This window comes from Lissotriton vulgaris, chromosome 2_2, assembly GCF_964263255.1.
Source record: "Lissotriton vulgaris chromosome 2_2, aLisVul1.2, whole genome shotgun sequence".
NCBI lineage: Eukaryota > Metazoa > Chordata > Amphibia > Caudata > Salamandridae > Lissotriton > Lissotriton vulgaris.
In genome coordinates this window covers 36,305,842-36,325,766 of record NC_141688.1, presented here as the reverse complement: position 1 = coordinate 36,325,766, position 19,925 = coordinate 36,305,842, and positions in this window count along the sequence as shown.

Here is a 19,925-nt window from a genome sequence, read left to right as displayed (position 1 = left end):
CCAGTGGCCCAGCGCAGCCTCTTCAAATTGGGGTGCCTGATCCACAAAGCCCTCTCCTCCCAGGGACCCTCTTTCATTTCCTCCCTATTACTCCGCTATGTCCCTCCCCATGCCTTACGCTCTTCCGGTTTCAATCTCCTGTCCTGCTGCTCCTTCAGACACAAGAGGCACGGTGAACTGAGAATTTCCTCCCAAGCTCCACTCCTCTGGAACTCCCTCCCCCCCGTAACTCCGCCTTCTCCCATTCTATGCCCACTTCAGGAAGTCACTTAAAACCTGGCTCTTCTCCCTAGCCTACAACTAATTCCATCACGCTGCTGTGCCCCTCAGCCCCTCCACTTAAGCGCCAAGAAATCGCTGGTGTACGTGCGCTCTATAAATCTCCTTTATCATATCATATCATACTTTGAGGTTTACTCCATATCTCCTGGAGAAAAAGTATGTCCCATGTCCTAATGAACGCTAACATGCTGTGGATAGAAAGTGCCTCTTTTTACGCCTTTATCTTTCCATGATAAGACCTTTAAAGGTTTGTTCAGTGACTCAAAATGTACAAGGGATGGCTCAGATAGACTACTAGAATTCCGGTTTGCGCCTCTCTGCAAAATAGAGGGCAGCCAATTCCAATCATCTTCCCAGTGGTGTAAGGGGTCTGGTACTGCATGGCCCTCTGTTATTGGGATGAAAACGACCTCAGTTTTATTCAGTGCAGAGTACAGGCTCCTATTTTTCCTTTTAGAACACTATGTGCAGCTTCTTGCCTTAGACTTGTTTGATGTTGAGCCACTGGTACTTCGGGATACCTTTCTCTTTAGTGGAAAGTGATCGCCTAATCAAAGAACTGTTGTTTGTGGTTGAACGCGTGTTGTGAAATATCTGAGATTTTCCAAGTGACATGGGTGACCTCCTTTTGTAGACTGAAAGGACATTGTATGAATCGTATACTAACAATATTGCCTGGTAAGGCCACTATTAGGGGGTTCGCTAAAGGCCAGCTGAAACTCACTCGCGAGGTGCGTGATTCCCAGCTTACACACTATGAAGCACAAGCCGCCCTGCTTGAGGCACTGGACCCCGAGGATAGGTCTGAAATTCAGGAATGGAGGCTGGTGTTCCTACGAGATGAGATTCGGCAGACCTCCCTGGAAGCTGCAATACTTCTTCGGCGTCTGTGGACCGAGTGTATGGCTGGGCAGACAAGAATGGGAAGCTCCTCCATCACCTCGCCACTTATCCCATGGCCAACCGCATCATACCTGAAATGGCAGCCATAGACGGAACGCTCCACCGTGCACAGGTGGCAGTGGCCCAATGTTTTGCCTCTTACTACGCTACTCTATATTCGATGCGGCCACCTGGCCTTTCGCTCTCGGACCTCCTCCAACGTGAGGAATTCCCTCTTCCGCGCCTTAGTGAATCTGACGCAGCTGCGTTGGACCTCCCGCTCATCCCTGAGGAGGTATCTGATACTATTTTTCACTCGGCGGCTGGTAAGACTCCTGGGCTGTACGACTCCCTCTGGAGTTTTATTCAGCCTATCGCAACATTCTGCTCTCTCCTCTAGTAGCAATGTACAAAGAAGCGGCGGAGTGCGGCTCCTTTCGGCTGGAGACGGACCTCGCTACCATTGTGGTGATACCTAAGTCCCAGCCCCCCATGCAGCGCTGCTTGAACTACCGTCCCATTTCACTTATCAATACGGACCTCAAGGTCTTTGCTTCCATACTGGACAATCGCATACGCCCGTATTTGGCTCAACTCGTTCAACCTGACCAATGCAGCTTTATGCCTCTCAGAGGGACTAGACACTGCCTCGGGCACCTTGCCCCTGCAAATCGACATCTGCTGACCCCTTACTTATCCCTTCTCCTTATTGACATTGAGAAGGCTTTCAACTCTGTCAACTGGAGCTACTTGGACGCGGTGTGGGATCAGATGGGCTTTGGCACTCCTTTTCGCAATCGTGGTGCAGTTATTATATCACCGTCCCCGGGCGTAATTCCTTGTTAATGGCGCGCTGTCCAGCCCCTTCCCCATTGGTCGGTGCATGCGGCAGGGCTGCCCTCTTTTCTCGATCCTCTTTGCTCTAGCCATGGAGCTGTTTGCTTGCCTTGTCCGCATCGACCGCTCCCTGACTGACTAAAGGTGGCCCGGCCTTGCGTAAGAGGATAAAATTGCTTTATAAGTGGACGACGTGCTGTTGTTCTTGGATGAACCTGCTCGTTAATGACCTCGCTGCCTTCGGGCACTAGCCATTTTTGAACAAGCGTCCGGCCTGCGGCTGAACCCGTCCAAGTCCGTCCTGGTCCCCCTACATCTCTCACACGAGTGCTTTGATTGGCAGTCGTCGATTCCACTTCGGTGGCTGTCTTTCAAGTACTTGGGGATATGGATTTCCCTTCTCCCTGACCTCGCATGTTACCCCACTGGCTCAGCGGATCCGCGCCGACCTCTTTAAGTTGCGCACGTTGCCACTGAACCCTTTGGGCAGGATCGCCCTATACAAAATGATGATCCTCCCCCGTTTTTTATACATGCTCCAGAACACACACCTCTCCTTTCCTAGATCCTGGTTCAGGGACATGGACGAACCTCTACCTCTACTACTTAGCGACTCGTCTACTCACGATCCACAATTGGTTTAATGGCGGCTGGTTCGACCCGGTGTATCACTTCGAGCTACATAGCTTGGGCTTTCCCTCCATCCAGGGGATGCTTTATGGGGCTACGGTTCCTCGTGCTCTTCCCGAGGTCACATGCGGAGCATTCTTAGCTTGGCATGCATCATTAAGACATACTCAATGGGCGGGCAGGCTGACTCGCTACACTCCCTTGTGGTGTGGTACCAGGCTTCGCGAAGTCACCTCTCTGTCAGGATTCCGGCAATGGGACCTCATCGGGGTAACCTTGTGGGGTGACGTCTGGAGCGGTACACATATTAGATCCTTCCAAGACTTACAGGCTAGACACTCCCTACATCCCTCTCAATTTTTTCGCTACTTACAACTGCGCCACGCCCTTCACTCCCACGTTCCAGATGGCACATCCCTGCCCGAATATAGCCCGCCCGAGGCACAAGTCCTGATCGGGGAACTGGGGAAGGGTGTAGTGTCTCGGCTCTACCACTCACTCACCAACAATACCCCTATCTCCCTTTCCCTGCTCCGAGAGAAGTGGGAGGGCTGGCTTGGGGCACTGGACGATGGGGATTGGAGGGATGCCCTGATGGACTTGCCACTGCGTCTGGTCCAAGTCTACTTTTTGCACGCCGCCTACCTTACACCCCTGCGTCTCCACCGTGCTGGGCTTCGGCCCGATGCTGGCTGCCCCCGCTGCTCCCATCCCCACGCTGACTTTTATCATATGGCGAGGCTGTGCCCTGCGATTCAGGGGTATTGAGAATCATTAACACAAGACCTGACAGGGGTCCTGGGCTGGAAAGTACCCCTTGATCCCATACGTGTTCTGCTGGGCGTCACCAACGGACTGGATGGCTCCAGGGCTGAGAAGCTCTTCCTTAACATTGCACTGGTGGGGGGAGGAGCTACGCTAACAAGCAAGATGGCTGCTTAAGCTCCCGGCTCCGCCAACCTCCGCCAGCAGCTCGTATATCCTGCAAGTTATCCTGATTTCACACCGGACTCCCGTATGTGTGAGGAGTAGCTAACTCTGAAGGCGCAATCCCAAACTTTTTATCGTACCAGGTGACAGAGATATGCCGTGTTTCATTCTTGGCCTACCCCGGAGCTGAAGCCGGGGCCTCGATTTCCAACCCATCCCGGCTGGAATTGAACAACATCGGCTGGAATCTTGGGCTTTGTCCGGTCTCCCGAACGGAGATATAATCTTCCTGGTTTTTGACGGCAATTTCGTATCCTGCCTGCAACCCACACGCTACGGCGTGTCACATCGTTTGCTGGCCCCATATCCGACGCCTGGAGACACAATAAGCTTGCCGTGAGGGTGCGGATGGGAGCCCTGATCAGCGGCGAAGGAGCAACATCATGAGGTGAGAGCGCCCGTTGTTGGTGTCCGCTCCGGATTTGCTTGCTACCCCGGAGAAGCCGGCCTCCGGGGGTTTGCATCCTAATCTGTTGCTTGCGGAAGGAGATGGAGGGGGCAAAAGACACGCCACCGCTGCACGCCGTAATGGCGGCCATTAGAGCGCTCCACTCACAGATCATCGTCAACTACCGGGCACTGTCTGTAACGATGGACGACCTTTGCTGGAGACCGGACAGTGGCTTTATGCCATCATCGCAGCCAGCGGTGCTATCGACGGAACATCGTATATCCGACTTCGAGGTCCCTGTGCAGGAGCCGGATTCCTTTGGCGCTGCGGATTCCTATACTACAGATCGCGCGCCCGTGAACATTGTCAGCGTTCCCTGCTTGAGCCCTATCTCGCCGAACATCACTATGGACAACCTTGACTGCCTCAACAAGATCACCTGTGACTATTGGAGCGTTTTATCATCCTGCCACGCTTTTCCTCGCTTGCCTTGTGTAGACTGTGATTTTTATCCTTTAATTGGCTTGTTCGTACTGACTTGACTTTCCATGAAAGCTTTACCGTTCTCACTGCTGCTGTGGCCTGGGTTACAATTACTCCAGTGAACACTCGTACTGGCCAGGGTTAACTTGTGGGGCTTTTCAGGACTCGGGACAATAATGTAATCGGTTGCTGGGATTGTGACCTGTGAACTGCGGGAGTCGGGTGGTATGTTTGGTGCTTCCCCGGATTGATTGTGTATTTCGCTGCTCTTTCTTTTGACTTTGGTTCCGGGGTGTTGCATCTGGTGGGGGGCAGGGGAGTCCGGGAGTGTGTGTTTTTGTTTCTCCTCCTCCGTTGCTTTCTTCTTTTAGGGATGCTTCTGGGCGACAGGCACGCTGCTAGTGGGTTAGGCCGTAGCCATTGCAGTGGTGCAGGGTGGTGGGGGGGTTTGTTATTTTGCCTTTGTTTTGTTCTATGGCCCCTTTTTCTTCTCTTCTCTCTTTCGGGTATTCCTCTGGGCGACAGGCGCGCTGCTAGTGGGGTAGGCCGTAGCCATTGCAGGGCAGCAGGGTGGGGGGTGCGAGGGGGGTTTGTTATTTTGCCTTTGTTGTGTTCTATGGCCCCTTTTCTTTTCCTTTTTCTCGCAGGATCCGGTTGCGATAACTTTTGGTTTCATCCTGATGTATACGAGTGGGCGGGGTATGGAGTGGGTGGCTGTGATGATAGATAGGTAGCTTAGTTCTTTACCCTTAGTGAACTTAATGGCGCTTGCGTTGTACTGTTGGCCATATTTTATACCTCCGAATGTGTAGCTCCGGCTATCCTGTAATTTCTTCTTTATCTCGTTTTGGGGGGGGGTTAAATATAAAATGAAACCTTATTCATTTCTTTGATTCGGAATGTTTCCAATACATCGTCTATCCTTTACCGCTGCCGGACCCATGGGTTGTCGGCTGAAGAGCTGTGTTATTGGCATTACTGATCCGTGTTACATACATGTGGTATCGGCCCCTGCCGCTTCAGGGTTATTTTTGTATCTTGTGTTGAACGATATAATAAAGGTTTTCAAAAAAAAAAAAAAACATTGCACTGGTGGTTGCCAAGAGGGACCGTGCCGCTCACTGGTCGGACACTGCCTCTCCCACTTTCAGGAGCTGGCGCCGTGGGGTGGATTGGTGTGCAGTGCAGGGGCGACCCCTATACGTAGCAAGGGGGTGCCCCGAGAAGTTTCATCGCATGTGGGGGAAATGGTTTGGAGTACTCGATGATTGAGGTGATATGGTCCGCTCCCCAGGTGCACGTGGATATGTTTTTCTTGATTTCCTTATGTGATCTTGATGTCATTGCGATGTGTTTTTCTCCTACCCAGCTAATGTGCTATGTTGCTCTAAATGTTGCTGTTTGTTGTCACATTCAAAACTCAATAAAATTGATTGTCAAAAAAATATATATATATTGTGAGAGGTAAGCGATGCCAGGGCAGGATTATGATGGAAGCAGTATCTCGAAAAAATCACTATACTAGAGGCAGGATCTCTTTCGAGATTCTTAGAAATTGGTGACTATCCCCAGCGCAAAAGGGTAGTGGAAGTGAGTGGCTCCTGTCACAATTATCTTATTCTGTGGAATTATAGGAATATATCTAGGGGGGTATTTTTCAGCCTTCTTATTACAAGTTCCATTGTTTTGTTCAGTAGCAGCAATCGGAGTGCCTGGCTTGCGACCAGTAGATTAGGGCTACTTATAAAATCTGTGGTAGATGAAAACTGGACGTGAGGCTGAGCGCAGAGGACCTCAGCTTGATGACTAATAGGTTTCGACCTTTCAGGTGTAAAGGGACTTCTTCCGGAAGCTGTGTCTGACACTGTTACTTCGTCACTGGTAAGTGTAAATGTGTTTGGATTGCTCCTTGGTTGTAATGTTGAAGCCTCTGGTGTAGCACCTGGCTGCTGAAGTACTGGTTCTCTTATGCTAGGACCAACCTTGTTAAGAGTTTACAATCTTCAGTAGTTAAGTTAACAGACAAGTTTAAAGTAGAAGCATTGAGGATGGAGGGGGGGGTAGTATTTTGGGGAATTAAACAATGATGATAATTGAGCTCTTTTTTATTTTTATAAAAAGAGTATACCTGTTTCTCTGCAGTACACCGCCCAGAGAAGTTTTAAACCATAAGCAAAATGTGCTCTGGCCCAGCGCCCCAGCCCATCAGAGGGATCCTTGGTAGAGCCAGCTCTCTCTTCTGCACAGTCTTGCCCTGAAGACCTTCAACAATTCTTAACCACATGGCTGCTAGGCGTTTTCCCGTCCTGCGCTGAAGAACCAAAATGACCATTATTCATGACGAGCTGGCCTTGTCATCCGCGCACGGCAGGTAAGCGCCATGACGAGCCCAGCTCGTCATTAGCTTCGAAGGGGTTAAACAGATTGTTTTAAATACCGTTTCCCTTTAATATTTTTTACATGTGATGTGTGAGTCTATTACAGACATTTTACAGAGAAATGAGTTTAGGATTCATACAACATCCGTTAAACAATGTCACATATAGTAGAATGCAGGGTGTCACAGAGATTGCAGTAATATTAGTAAGCTGATGCTGTGGTACAATATTGAAAATACACTTCACTGTTCCTGGATATTAGATGTAAACACATTTAGAATGTGTATGAGTGTGTCTGTCTGTACAGGGTCAGTGAAGTGGCTAAAGAGGGCATGAAAAACTGAAATTGGCCATAAATTCAAAGCTGTTCTCAACAGAGACCCCCAAAATACATTTGGCCTAGGGCCTCCAAAGTACGTATGATGTCCCTGACCCTGTCCATTATAAATTGATATATTTATGATTGTTCTTTCCCTTTGAGTTTTTGCTTGCATTTTAAGTTTTATCTTTTCTAGGTAGGGAACATTTTTCAAAAGCTGGATTTTTGTCTGGCATATATTGTATGCAATGTATTTGAGTCATACCTTGGCTATGGATGTATGACATCACAACACATGCTTTTACATCGCATGTTTTACAACGCATGCCTTTACAACGCATAGTGTTGAGGGGTGCTGGATAGTGAATAGTTTAATTTTCTATTCCAACTCCAGTCCCAGTGGAAAGTAGGGAAGGTGTTGGATAGTAAATTAAATCTATTCCCTATACTAGAGCGCCCCCCAGCGCAATTCGTTGTTATGGTTTGCGTTGTAAAAGTTGCGATGTAAAGCACTGCGTGGTAAAAGTTGCATTGTAAAGGATGTTTCCCCTTGGCTACTAGAATCTGTTTTGCTTCTAGGTGAGCGAAATGCATATTTCACCATCGGCGGAAATAGCACCGAGGGACTGATTGAGGCTGCGCATGAAGGGCGGTGGGCCCCCATATCAATATTGGAAGAGGTTTTTTTGGTATATGTGCACGAAGGATTATTTAATTTGAGAATAGTTGTTTTAGCATCTCTGGAAAAGTGCTTCATATGTTAATTATTGGAATACAGCTGCATGAAGCAGACTTTGTTCTGTGCGGTTACTCGCTGATTCCTGCTCTCAAGGAACCTCCCACTGCTCTCCACTCGGCGTACGGACTTCCGGATTCCATAACGCCAGAGGAGGCAATCGTCTAACAGGAAGAACGAGGTGAACGCAAAACGCAGACGCAAACGCTGATTCTCGGAGCTTTGAAGGAACCGCACCGGGAATTGAAAACTGCATGAAGTACGGATGCAATAGCGGGAGCGGAACGGGCGGGTGAGCCGCCCACGGTGAACTTGGTGGCCGGCACTCTTAAACCCTCCGCGAGCTGTAAATTACGAGGCTGGGGGCAGGTGTATTTAGCATTCTTAAGCCGGCCTGCAGCCCGCAGCTGAAGCGGCCCTGGGCAGGCGCCCCTAAAAAGTCTAACCAAGTGAAGGCATCGAGGATAGCCAATTCTGCGGCAAGTCCAAAGGGGTATACCCTTGTGTATCCTTGTGTGGCCGTGTATATAGGCCAAGAGGCAGTACCTAGAGAAAATTGCTGTGCAGTGGTGGAGGTGAGAGCGTGGGCCCACAGAACAGAGGTAAGTGAAATCTTCCCTACTTTAAGAAACGTCAAGAGGAGCTACACTGAGGGTATTAGGAAAGGGGGTAGCTGTGCACCAGAAGCCCTGGGGAATAGAAAAGGAAGTTAAAGAAGGACAACTCCCGAAAAGTCGTTGTACCCCGGAAAAAAGGAGTGAAGGGGGCTGAAAGGGATGGCTTTGGGAAAAAATAAGCCACGCAAGGTTCCAAAAAACCCCAAGAAAACAGGAAATAAAAGCCCTGGGGCCGAGGACCTGACTGAAACATCAAGAAGTGTGGAAAAGACTAGTAGGGATGAGGCAATTTCCGTCGTCAGTAAAACACCAGCGAGAGGGACTACCCCCCGCCAGGACAAAGCTCAAAGAAGGTGGGGGAGTCCCCAAAGAAAGCAGGCGTAAAAGGCGGATCGGCAGTCTCAAAATCTATCAAGGACTTCCTAGGTAAACACTTTAAAGCGAAGGAAACGCCAGAAAAGGAGCCAAATGTGGTTGACCCGCTGCTTATTACCGAGGACCAGGCAGCTAAAAGGGTGGAATCCCTAGATCAGACTGATTTTGACATTGCTGAAATACAGCTGGAACCCCGCTTGTCATCTTCCCCACGGTTATTTCAGTCGTTAATAATTCAGGAAAAAGAGCTAGATGTGGAGGGAGAAGGAAGGGAGAGTCAGAGCACTATCTCGGGTGAGGGTGGTTCGGCCCAGAAGAATTACAGCCCACATGTTGATATAATAGGAGAAAACCTCTATGCTGCTCGTACTGACTTGCTAGGCATTACCGCACATAGTCTGGAGGTGACAGGATCATCCAGTTTATCTATGCTCGAGGTGATGCTATTGCTCCAGAAAACCTTACAGGGCATTCTAGAGGTTTCAGTGTTAAATAATGAAATTCTAAAAACGCATAGTAATCATTTCAAGAATATAGAAGGGGAACTAACTCAGATTAAAGCCTTAATGCCCACTCTAGTAAGAGCAGTGGAAAGTAAGGAGGATTTGGAAGAGGATGGGGAGGATGATGGGGTAGGAGAGGAGGAAGTGGTAAAGGAGGATGAAGTGGGAAGGGAGGAGGAAGTGATAAGGGTGAGCAGACCCAAAGAAGAGGAACCAACAGTATATATCTCCCATTGCCCGATGATTATAAAGAGATATGGGAAAAGGAGGTGTATAAAACAAAAAACATTGAAACGGCAAAAGGGTAAAAAGGCTCCATGTACTTACCACCCGGAAGAGGCTCAGGAGGCTGGGAAGGGGCCATCCCCAGACCCTAGGATTCGAGAGAAGTTAGTGCGATTAGAAACAAAAAAGTTATCCTTTGCAGACAACAGAGAAAGAGCCCATAGCTCTGAGGACTCTAAAAAGGATCTAGGGAAAAGTAAGGTAAAGAATACCAAGGCCCCTTGGAGGAACCACCCCAGAGGAATGGTGAATGGAAAATTAGAAAGTGGGATTGAGACGCCTATATGTGTAGGGCACAGTAACCAATCACCTAACTTTAGCTGCAGGGCTATCGATAGAGAAGAAGTAAATAGGAAAGGAAGAGCTGATGAAAGATCCCAATCCTTACAGCAATCTAGGATGCTGGACACATGGTTATTTGTAGAACCCATAGGGCAGGAAAAGGGGGGGGGAAAGAGCAAAGAAACTAAAGCCCCTAAATCGGTCCCAGCTGCTCGTATTATTTGCAAAATGCCCTAGTTTAAAATATGTTAGCACAGATGATCTCAAAGAAGTAGGGTTCCTCAGTAACATCAGAGGGGATGAAGTAACAAAGGTCCTCCTTCACTCAGCACTAATAAAAGTTGCTATGGAAAAAGCAGAGGCTGAGATGATAAAGGAAGGGATTAGAATATTGAAAAGAGAAGAGGTGATGATGGTGAATCAAGGGAAAACATTCCTCAGGAACCATGCGGGGCTAGGAGAACGACAAATAAAAATGATTACATCTGGTCGGGGTACTAAGGATGCCCTTGAAATTACGATAATCCCAAAAAATTTAGACTGGGAGGATGATGATCTTCTGATGGGAAATAGATACAGAGAACTGGCATATATGGGCCATGAGGAAGAGGGGTATCTGAGCAGCAATGACTAGGAAACTGAGCCGTCGCACAACCTATCTATTGTGTCCTGGAACGTAAATGGATATAAAAGAATAGTGTTAGAAGAAGGTTTTAAAAATATCCTTGAGAAGTCTGACATTGCATGTTTCCAGGAGACTTGGCTGTGCGACGAAACCCCAGTTACCGAAGGCTTTGCACATCATGTAAGGCCTGCAAAAAAGAATCAAGTAGGTAGGCCATCAGGCGGCCTAATGACCCTTGTGTCAACAAGGATAGCAAAAGACATACAATCACTCCAACTTAAATGTAATTGGGCATTAGGCAGCAGAGTATTGATATCAAACAGTTTTGCAGGTGGGGGAGGGTTATACATAATCAATGTGTACATACAGAAAGGGACATTAAAAGAGTATAACGTGGAGCTGGACTGCTTAAAGAAGGATTTGGAAGGATTGTATGACATATATCCTAAAGATGTGCTCGTAATACTGGGCGATTTCAATCATAGATTAAACCCCCATAAAATTGACTCATGGCAGAGTGACGTGCTAAGAGCCTATAACATAGAATTTGCGAATTTCTCTTACAGTGATAGCTCTACCCAAGATGTAAAGCTTGGGCAGCTGTTGGGAGCTATGGGCCTGATCTGTGTTAACGGAAGGAAAGAAACGGATCGACCCGCTAAACGTACTTTTAAGATAGGGAAGCAGTTGTGCCCCATACATTATGGGGGTCATTAGGATGGAGGATTTTCCGCATCCTCCGGTCCGGCGGAAGCCACCGCCGGCCCGGAGGATGCGGAAAATCCTCTGCGGACCCACCAGGACCCACCGCCACATTAGGATGGCTGGTGGGTCATGGTTTAGGTCCGCAGCTTTTCCGCCGCGGCTGGCTTACAACCGCGGCGGAAAAGCACTAAAATGGTGAAGGTGTCTCTTAGACACCTTCAGCCAGATTAGGATGTGCATGGAAACATGCTTTTCCGCGGCGGCTTTTCCGCCGTGGAAAAGCATGTGTAACTGCACTGCAGGGGCCCTTTGCGGGCCCCCTAGGTGTAGTGGGGGGTGGGGGGTGCACATGGGGGGTACCTATGGTACCCCCCTGCATTTGCGTGCACAATGCAGCAGGCACCGCGCGGTGCCTGCCGCTTTGTGCACGCAAATGCTGTGCATGCATTTTTAACATTGCTGCGGGTGCAGCTTGAAGCTCCACCCGCAGCAATGTTAAAAATAGAGGATGTGACCGCCACCCTGGCGGTCACATCCTAATCTGCACAGAGGGAACGCCGCAGCCCATGCGGACGTTCCCTCATGCTCTGGGGTCGCGGACGGACTCAAGTCCGTCCGCGATCCTAATGACCCCCTATGTATTTATTCAGGCTTGGTGCTTCTACTTAATAAACCACTTTGAAGTACATGGGGTGGAGGGTAGTGACCATTTCCCACTGCTGATGGAATTACAGTTAAACAGGGACCCGCCGAGACAGAGGGTGCTACAAATTGATGTGGGTTACCCAAAGCGGCTTACAACCCGGATTAGTGAGGAATTTCTAAAGAAAATGAGAGCTCTCCAATTATTAGTTGGGCTAGAAAACCCCCTACCAGGGGAGGCTTTATCCTGGTATGAGGATACAATAAGTCAAATGGTGGAATGCCTTAGGATAAAAATCAAACAGGGAAAGTATGAGCAAAAAAGCAGAGTTAGGGCTCCCCCAACTAATAATCCTTGGTTTGATGATGAATGTCGGTATTTAAAGGCTGGTATCAGGAAACACGAAAGAGGCCTTAGGGGTAATTGTAATGATATCTCATCATCAGAACTAAAAAAACCTAAGGTTAAAATATAAGACGACCATTAGAGATAAAAAAAGGTTATTTAAGGAAAAATGTTGGATGAGCTCACTCGAGACTATTGAAGAAAAAAATGTTAAAGGATTCTGGAAACTGATTAAGGAATGCACGGGTGAGGTGGCGGTATCCATGCTGTGCTCCGTCCCAGAGGCCAAGTGGGTAGCCTATCTAGAGGAAATATATGGTAAATGGCCGAGCAAAGGGGAAATAATTTCATCAAGCTGGCCAGAAGTGAGGGATGATATACTAGTGCATTTCACCTCAGGAAATATTATGAATGTAATAGCTGGCTTAAACCTAACCCGAGCGGCCGGACCAGACAATTTACCAGCAATTATCGTAAAAACTAACTCAGAATGGTGGGCTGAGTTTTTTCAAATATGTTTCAGGGGATATTAAAGACTGGTATCATGCCAGAAAGTTGGAAAGGGCCAATCATTAGACCTGTTCATAAAAAAGGCGATGTAAATTCCCCAAAAAATTACCGCCTAATAAATCTCCTCGATATTGGGGAAAAGGTATTCTCAAAGGTAATCCTAGGCCTGCTAAAGGATTGGGCAGAGGATAACCAGTTAGTAGCCCCAGAACAGGGTGGGTTCAAAGAAGGGCATTCGACGGTGGACCACTGCTTTGCTCTCTGGGCCATCGCGCGGAAGTCGATAGAACAGAGGGATAATTTATTCTGCTGTTTTGTGGACTTCTGCGCGGCTTTCGATCTTGTGGGTAGGGAGCAGTTATGGGCAACCTTGGAAGGATACAATCTACACGGAGACCTTTTGGCCATCATAAAAGCCTTACACACAGAAAACTGGGCCCAGATAATCTTGGACGAGGAGGGTGGATTGTCTGGGAAGATCCAGATTGGAAATGGCTTGAGGCAGGGTTGCATACTCGCCCCACTGCTTTTTTCTCTGTTTTTGGCCGACCTACCAGCAAAACTAAGTGAGGTTAAAGGGGCGAGTCCAAAATTGGGAGGTAATCATGTTTCGTGCCTATTATATGCGGATGATCTAGTGATTATGGACCTGACACAGATAGGCCTCCAGAGGAAATTAAACATGTTCAATGAATACTGTCGGAATAAAAAGTTAACAGTGAACATGGATAAAACTAAAATTTTATGCTTCGGTAGGAGTAAAACTAGCTTCCTGTGGTATCTGGATACAAAGTCACTCGAGAGGGTGTACGAATACAGATACCTGGGAATCTGGTTTATGAGTAACCTTAAATGGTATACCCATCTGGAGGCTCTCAAAATGAGGGCATCTGCCTTTGTGAAGGGGCTAAAAAGATTTAATAGTGTGTACGGAGAAAACTCAGATAGGCCGGTCATAAAGGCCTACCTAGCAATGGTCCCTCCCCCCCCCAATTCCTGTATGGGGCAGAAGTGCTCTATTTAAGTGGGAAAAAAGGGTGGGATAAAGAGGAGGGAAATATTTTAAAAAACCTGTTCTCTTTGCCTAAATCCTCTATGGTACATGCTGCAAGACTGGAGCTGGGAATTACCTCCTGGGCAGTAACTGCCTGTATGGCACTAATCCGCTTTTGGCAGCGCCTAGGGTCTGGAGAGCACTTAAAAATTTCACACTGCTGCAAAAGTGAAATTGTCGCTAGCGAACTGACCTGGGCGAAAGAAACAAGAGTTGCACTAAATGAAGCCTATGGTGTGTTGGGTTTAAAACTATGCCCGGAACTGGGTCATCCACGTATAGCTAGGAAGGAACTGAGGTCACTGGGCGCCGAGACGTCCCGCACATATGATAGAGAGTATCTCTCGCAGAAAGTTTCGGTGTCGTATATGACCCTGGCCTGGGAACTTAACCAACAGTACCCCTACTTAGACAGATTGCCCAGCTACCGCCTAAGACGTGAGGTCCTAAAAGTGCGAATGGGGATAAACCCCTGCTATGGGAACAAGGAAGCCAAAAATGTTATGTTGAATAATAATGGAACCTGTACTTGCGGGTTGGGTACCCAATGCGATATTGTACATATTTTACTAGACTGTATGATGTTTTTAGATTTACGAAAATAAATTTTATGCCCGATTTAAAAAAAATACAGGATCAGAAATAGGATGCAAGCTGCTAGCTTTATAGCTAGATATTGCTTGTGCTATGGGGAAATTTTTGTGTAAAGTCAAGTTGTTCCTAAAGTGTTCAGAGTAAATATCTTATGCGGCGCTCATGGGGGGAGGATGAGCCTGTACATGTAAAGGTTAACGTTATGATTTGGAACCTTTGGAATTGATTTGATGCTGATGGAAATTACCTGACTTAATTACCCCTAGGGGTATTTTTGTATTTAGTACGAAGGAATGTACTATTTTACGGGAAGTACAAATGCCATGTTTTTAATATGATCTTGTTTAAGTTTTAACAGTAATTTTATGTATAGGGTATACTTTTAAGGTTGTAATTAACCAAATAAAGTTTTCTTACTGACTGAAGCAGACTTAGAATGGGAAATTATTAGGGAATCCGCCTTATGCTGTAAAATGCCTATTTTGCTCTACAGAGTCTGCAAATGACGAGGGACTGTAACATGTCTACTTGGAGCTCCAGTTTGTGTGATTGCCAATTTAGTGCCTGTGTCGCAGTGGCAAGCGTTGCATTAAAGGAACTGAGGAAACTTGGTGTTGGACTAAACCATAGGTCGATAAGACTGAGGTGTGTTTCTTCAAAGCAATATCATCTGACTGTTCGACAGGAAGTTCTTGAACGGTCACGGTGATTTCATCTAATAATTCTGCATCGCGCTTTTACAATGTGAAGTTTTCAGAAGGATTTAAAGTGATTGACAAGTGTCGAAGTTGTGTAGTCTTTGTTTGGTTGCAGAGTAGATGAAGACATTACATCAATAATAGAGAACTCTTCTCCCCCAGTTGCTTCATGATGTACTCACGTACTCACTTTAAGAGATTTAGCCAGAGGAGGAGAGCTTTGAGGTACAGGATTTTTATTTGTAGTTGGCTAAAGTGTCACAATTTTCAAAATAAAAAAACACAAAAAACCCTGAAGATTAATTCTGTACATTTCTTTGTTTTGGTCTTCCAGAATAATGTCCCTGAAAGTCCTTATGTTGAGCCACAAAATGGCCAATATGGTGAAAGGAAGCGAGCAAACTAGGATACTGGGTAGCTAAACAACTGAGTAAGACCCAAATGCCCAATCAAACAATGCTGACAGGCATCCTGAGTGTCTATTTAGCCCCACACTGGTGATATTTGTCAACACTCTGTCCTCACTCCAGCCTCACTCCCTATGGAAACATCTCCATCCACCAGGCGGGAGCAAAGGTAAGGAAAGCGATTAGGCCAAGCTCCTAGGGCTAAGGGGGTTGATTTTGACAAAAGCAGGAACTGGGCACACAAGCCCTGGAGAGGCAACTCACTCTGTGACGGCATCACCGCCCAACTGACCAGAAGACTTCAGGTCATACAAAATGGAATGGCCAGACTCATACTCAGACTCTCACCTCGCACACACATCACCTCTCATCTCAAAGGCCTCCACAGGCTCCCCGTCCACAAATGTGCCCTCTTCTAGCTCCTCACACACACGTTCAAACCCTGCACAGTTTAGATCCCTCTTACATGAACAGCTGCATCAATTTCCACACCTCACCAAGAAACATCGGCTCGGCCTGACTCCTGCTTGCACAGATCCCACATCTGCAGAGCCACAGTCAATGGTCGTGCTTTCTCATACCTCACACTTAAATCCTGGTACGACTTTCCCCTGAATATCACAGTCACCCCTTCAGTCCTTGAGTTCTGCTAGAAACTCAAAAGACATGCTTCTTTACCTAGATCACAGACCTGGCCAATCACCTTATTTAGTGTTTGGATACCCTCCCAGGTGAGACACATGCCCTACAAGTGGTCATAACATAACTTAAAAATACGTGCAGACAGGCTTTAGAAAATGCCTCAGACATAACATTTTCCAATGCAACAATAAGGCCTGTAGCTTGTGATCATAACCAATTCTGACCTACAGTTTTGAGTGTAAGCTTTTCAACAAGGCAATCAACAGTCACACAGTCATCAAACTAGAAGGGAATAGAAAAGAGCAGATGGCAAAGCAAAATACAATGGGCCTGATTACTAGTTGTTCAGTGTATTCTGACCTATTCTAAATCCTTGTTTATCACATCCCATAATTATCAGATATGTTAAATACCTCAACCTTTGTTAAATGTGGACATGGGGAAAAGCATACAGTAAATACCGTATCATGTGGATTTTGGTTCTTTGAACACCAAAATCCACATTATTTCCCACAAGCTTGTGATAGGTGCTATTTATCACATCTGATAAATAAGTTACCCTGCGGTATCGTTATTTATCCGGTGCAATAAATAGCACCTATACCTGTAAGGAAGGCCTATCTCTCCTAAGAGGGCCTAACAAAGATTCTCACAGAACAAACCTGTATCAATGGTTTGTCACATGGATTAAACATCCCCAAACCTCTTGCCTACTGCAGCAATTTGTGAGATTCCATGTAACAACATACTTATCTTTGGGTTTTAATATAGAGTAATAACAATCCACTCTTAAATGCCTATTCACTTTAATATATGCTTTCACAATAAATATTTCAGGCCTAGTATCTTAACTGTATTTCATAATAAACAGATCAGGTCTATAGCCAAGGTCATTGGCTTGCCACCATAACCAAGTCAGTCTTGCAGTATCAAGTATAAGATTTGCCACAACAAAAAAGTGCAATACAAGCAGTCTTGTAAGTGAACATACACAAATGTTGCCTTCTCAGAAGAACCATTATGTGTGTGAAGCTCTAGTACCTCACTAAGAAGTGCTCTTTTTTTGTTGATCACTTAATGGAAAGCTGCAGCTGCTTTGCTAAGACAGAACTAAAACTTCAAGTATAATAAGTGATCCCATAATTTTCTAAAAACAATACTGCACTTTGAAGTCTAAAGTTAATGATGGAAGGGGAGGGTGCTGGGACTGCAATACGTTCCTCATGACTGCCACCCATCTGTGCTGCTGCTAGGGAAATAGTACATTTTCTAGTTATCTAAGACACTTTAATAACATTACAAAGCCAAATGTGTGCCTTTTGAAAGTTTAGGCTAAGGTAGCCATTCTGCTGCTGGCTCAGACCATTGATCAATGTGTTTCAGTCTTTGGGATTGCACTGTTTACTTGTTAGCACGGTCAACTGCTGTGGTGAGCAAAACTGCAATGATTGGCTGAAGCAAATCAAAGAACACCATAAGATATGAAAGATTAAATATATTTTGTTTTCTTCAGTTAGTTCACTTTTTTATTCAATTTTTGAATTTATTTAAATACTAGTGCTGTTAAACTGCTTTTATTTTCCATAAAAATATATAATCACAAAAAAATATGAGTCTCTTAAAAAAATTATTTTCAGAAACAAATTTACTGGTATAAAAGAAGAAATAAAATATATGTTCTTTGTTTTGTTTGTGAGAGAAAGAAAGCGAACAGCTAACCCCTGCTGTGCATTGCCTTTCGCCATGCGCAGAGGGGGCAAACATGTGCATCAGGGGTTGACCAAAGAAGATGACAAACCTCTGCTGCACACAGCCTTTAGCCATGTGCAATGGATGTTGGCCACAAGGCTTTGCCTCCAACCATGTTCCACTGCACATAGTTTTTGCCTGGCACCTGGCCTTTGCCTTTAGTGCCTGGCCTCTGATCAGGTCCTGCCTTGCACTCACTGCAGACAGCCAACCCCTGCCACCTTTGGGGCTTGGATCCCAGCTATTGGCCAGTTAGTGTTTGCTTTTTTTTTCTAAATATGCCGACTGCCATTGGGTACTGCAAATCCAGGCAAAGCTTCTCTGAATCATGCAGCTCCTGTGGAGGTTTACAGTCCCAGGTTCATATCCATAAATCCTCAATAGGTGATGAACGTGTCAAAGAAGCTTGCCCTGGATTTTCGGCACCCGTGTCTGAAGCTTGCCCTTGTTCTGAGGATTACAGACATGAAAAATGGCAGCTCAGGTCCACAGTACCTGCCACAGTATCACATACCCCACCAAGCCACCACTTTAAGGGTCAAGGATGTGTGAATCCCAAAAAGGATGTGATGAGCCTGAGACTCTTAAAAAAATGTATTTGCAGATAAGGGAGGTCTTTTGAGGGTCCGCCTACTTTGGCCTGGAGTCAGGCCTTTTAACTTTTTCTGCAGGACATGGGGACCAGGCTCCATGTCCTAAAATTGCTGCCGCAAGATAAATTTTTCTCTTAAAGCCAGATCATTCAGAGCTGCTCTTCCAACTTTGGACCCTCAGATTCGAAGGGGATGACCGAAGAAAATACTTCTTAGTTCAATAGGAATACTTTTATTTTTGGATTTGCAGATTCTAAACAGTAAAGCTACATAAAAGTATCTAAAGTCTACTCTGCAACTTTATGAAACACTTACATTTTGACAAAACTACTCAACGGATTTACACCAAATCAAACAAGCATTTGCAATGCAATAGGTCTCACATTAGGAAAGTTTGAGGTATTGGTATTGTAAATGACAATTTTTTTATTTATGTGTTGGTTTTGAAAATAGCGAATTTAATAGCTTTGTCATTTCAAATGCCAATATTTTTAACTTTCGCAAACGTGACACCTATAGCATTTTTAATGCAATATGTGTTGTATTTACATGACTTAGATGTAATAATATTACAAATAATAATGGTTTTTATATTTTTTAATAATTAATACTTAAATAAAAGTTATTGTAATTTATAATGGCAATAGCTTAAACTTTTGTAAATAACTATTGGGAAGGTTATGTTCAGTGTATTTGATTGTGATGAAAATCCAAGACCAGAAGTGAAATAGTATCATCTTTTTGTGACATTTGTAATAAAGCTTGAAACATTGAGAGAACATATTAGAACCAGTTGTTGTTGAATGGTTGCACAGAGTGATACTGTGGCCTTCAGTGGTGCTGAGTAATGCTGTGGCCTTCAGTGGTGCTGAGTGATGCTGTGGCCTTCAGTGGTGCTGAGTAATGCTGTGGCCTTCAGTGGTGCTGAGTGATGCTGTGGCCTTCAGTGGTGATGAGTGATGCTGTGGCCTTCAGTGGTGCTGAGTGATGCTGTGGCCTTCAGTGGTGCTGAGTGATGCTGTGGCCTTCAGTGGTGCTGAGTGATGCTGTGGCATTTAGTGGTGCTGAGTGATGCTGTGGCATTCAGTGGTACTGAGTGATGCTGTGGCATTCAGTGGTGCTGAGTGATGCTATGGAATTCAGTGGTGCTGTGCGTTGAGTGGCGTTGAGTGATGCTGTAGCATTGATTGATGCTGTGGCATTGAGTGATGCTGTGGCCTTCAGTGGTGCTGAGTAATGCTGTAGCCTTCAGTGGTGCTGAGTGATGCTGTGGCCTTCAGTGGTGCTGAGTGATGCTGTGGCCTTCAGTGGTGCTGAGTGATGCTGTGGCATTCAGTGGTGCTGAGTGATGCTGTGGCATTCAGTGGTGC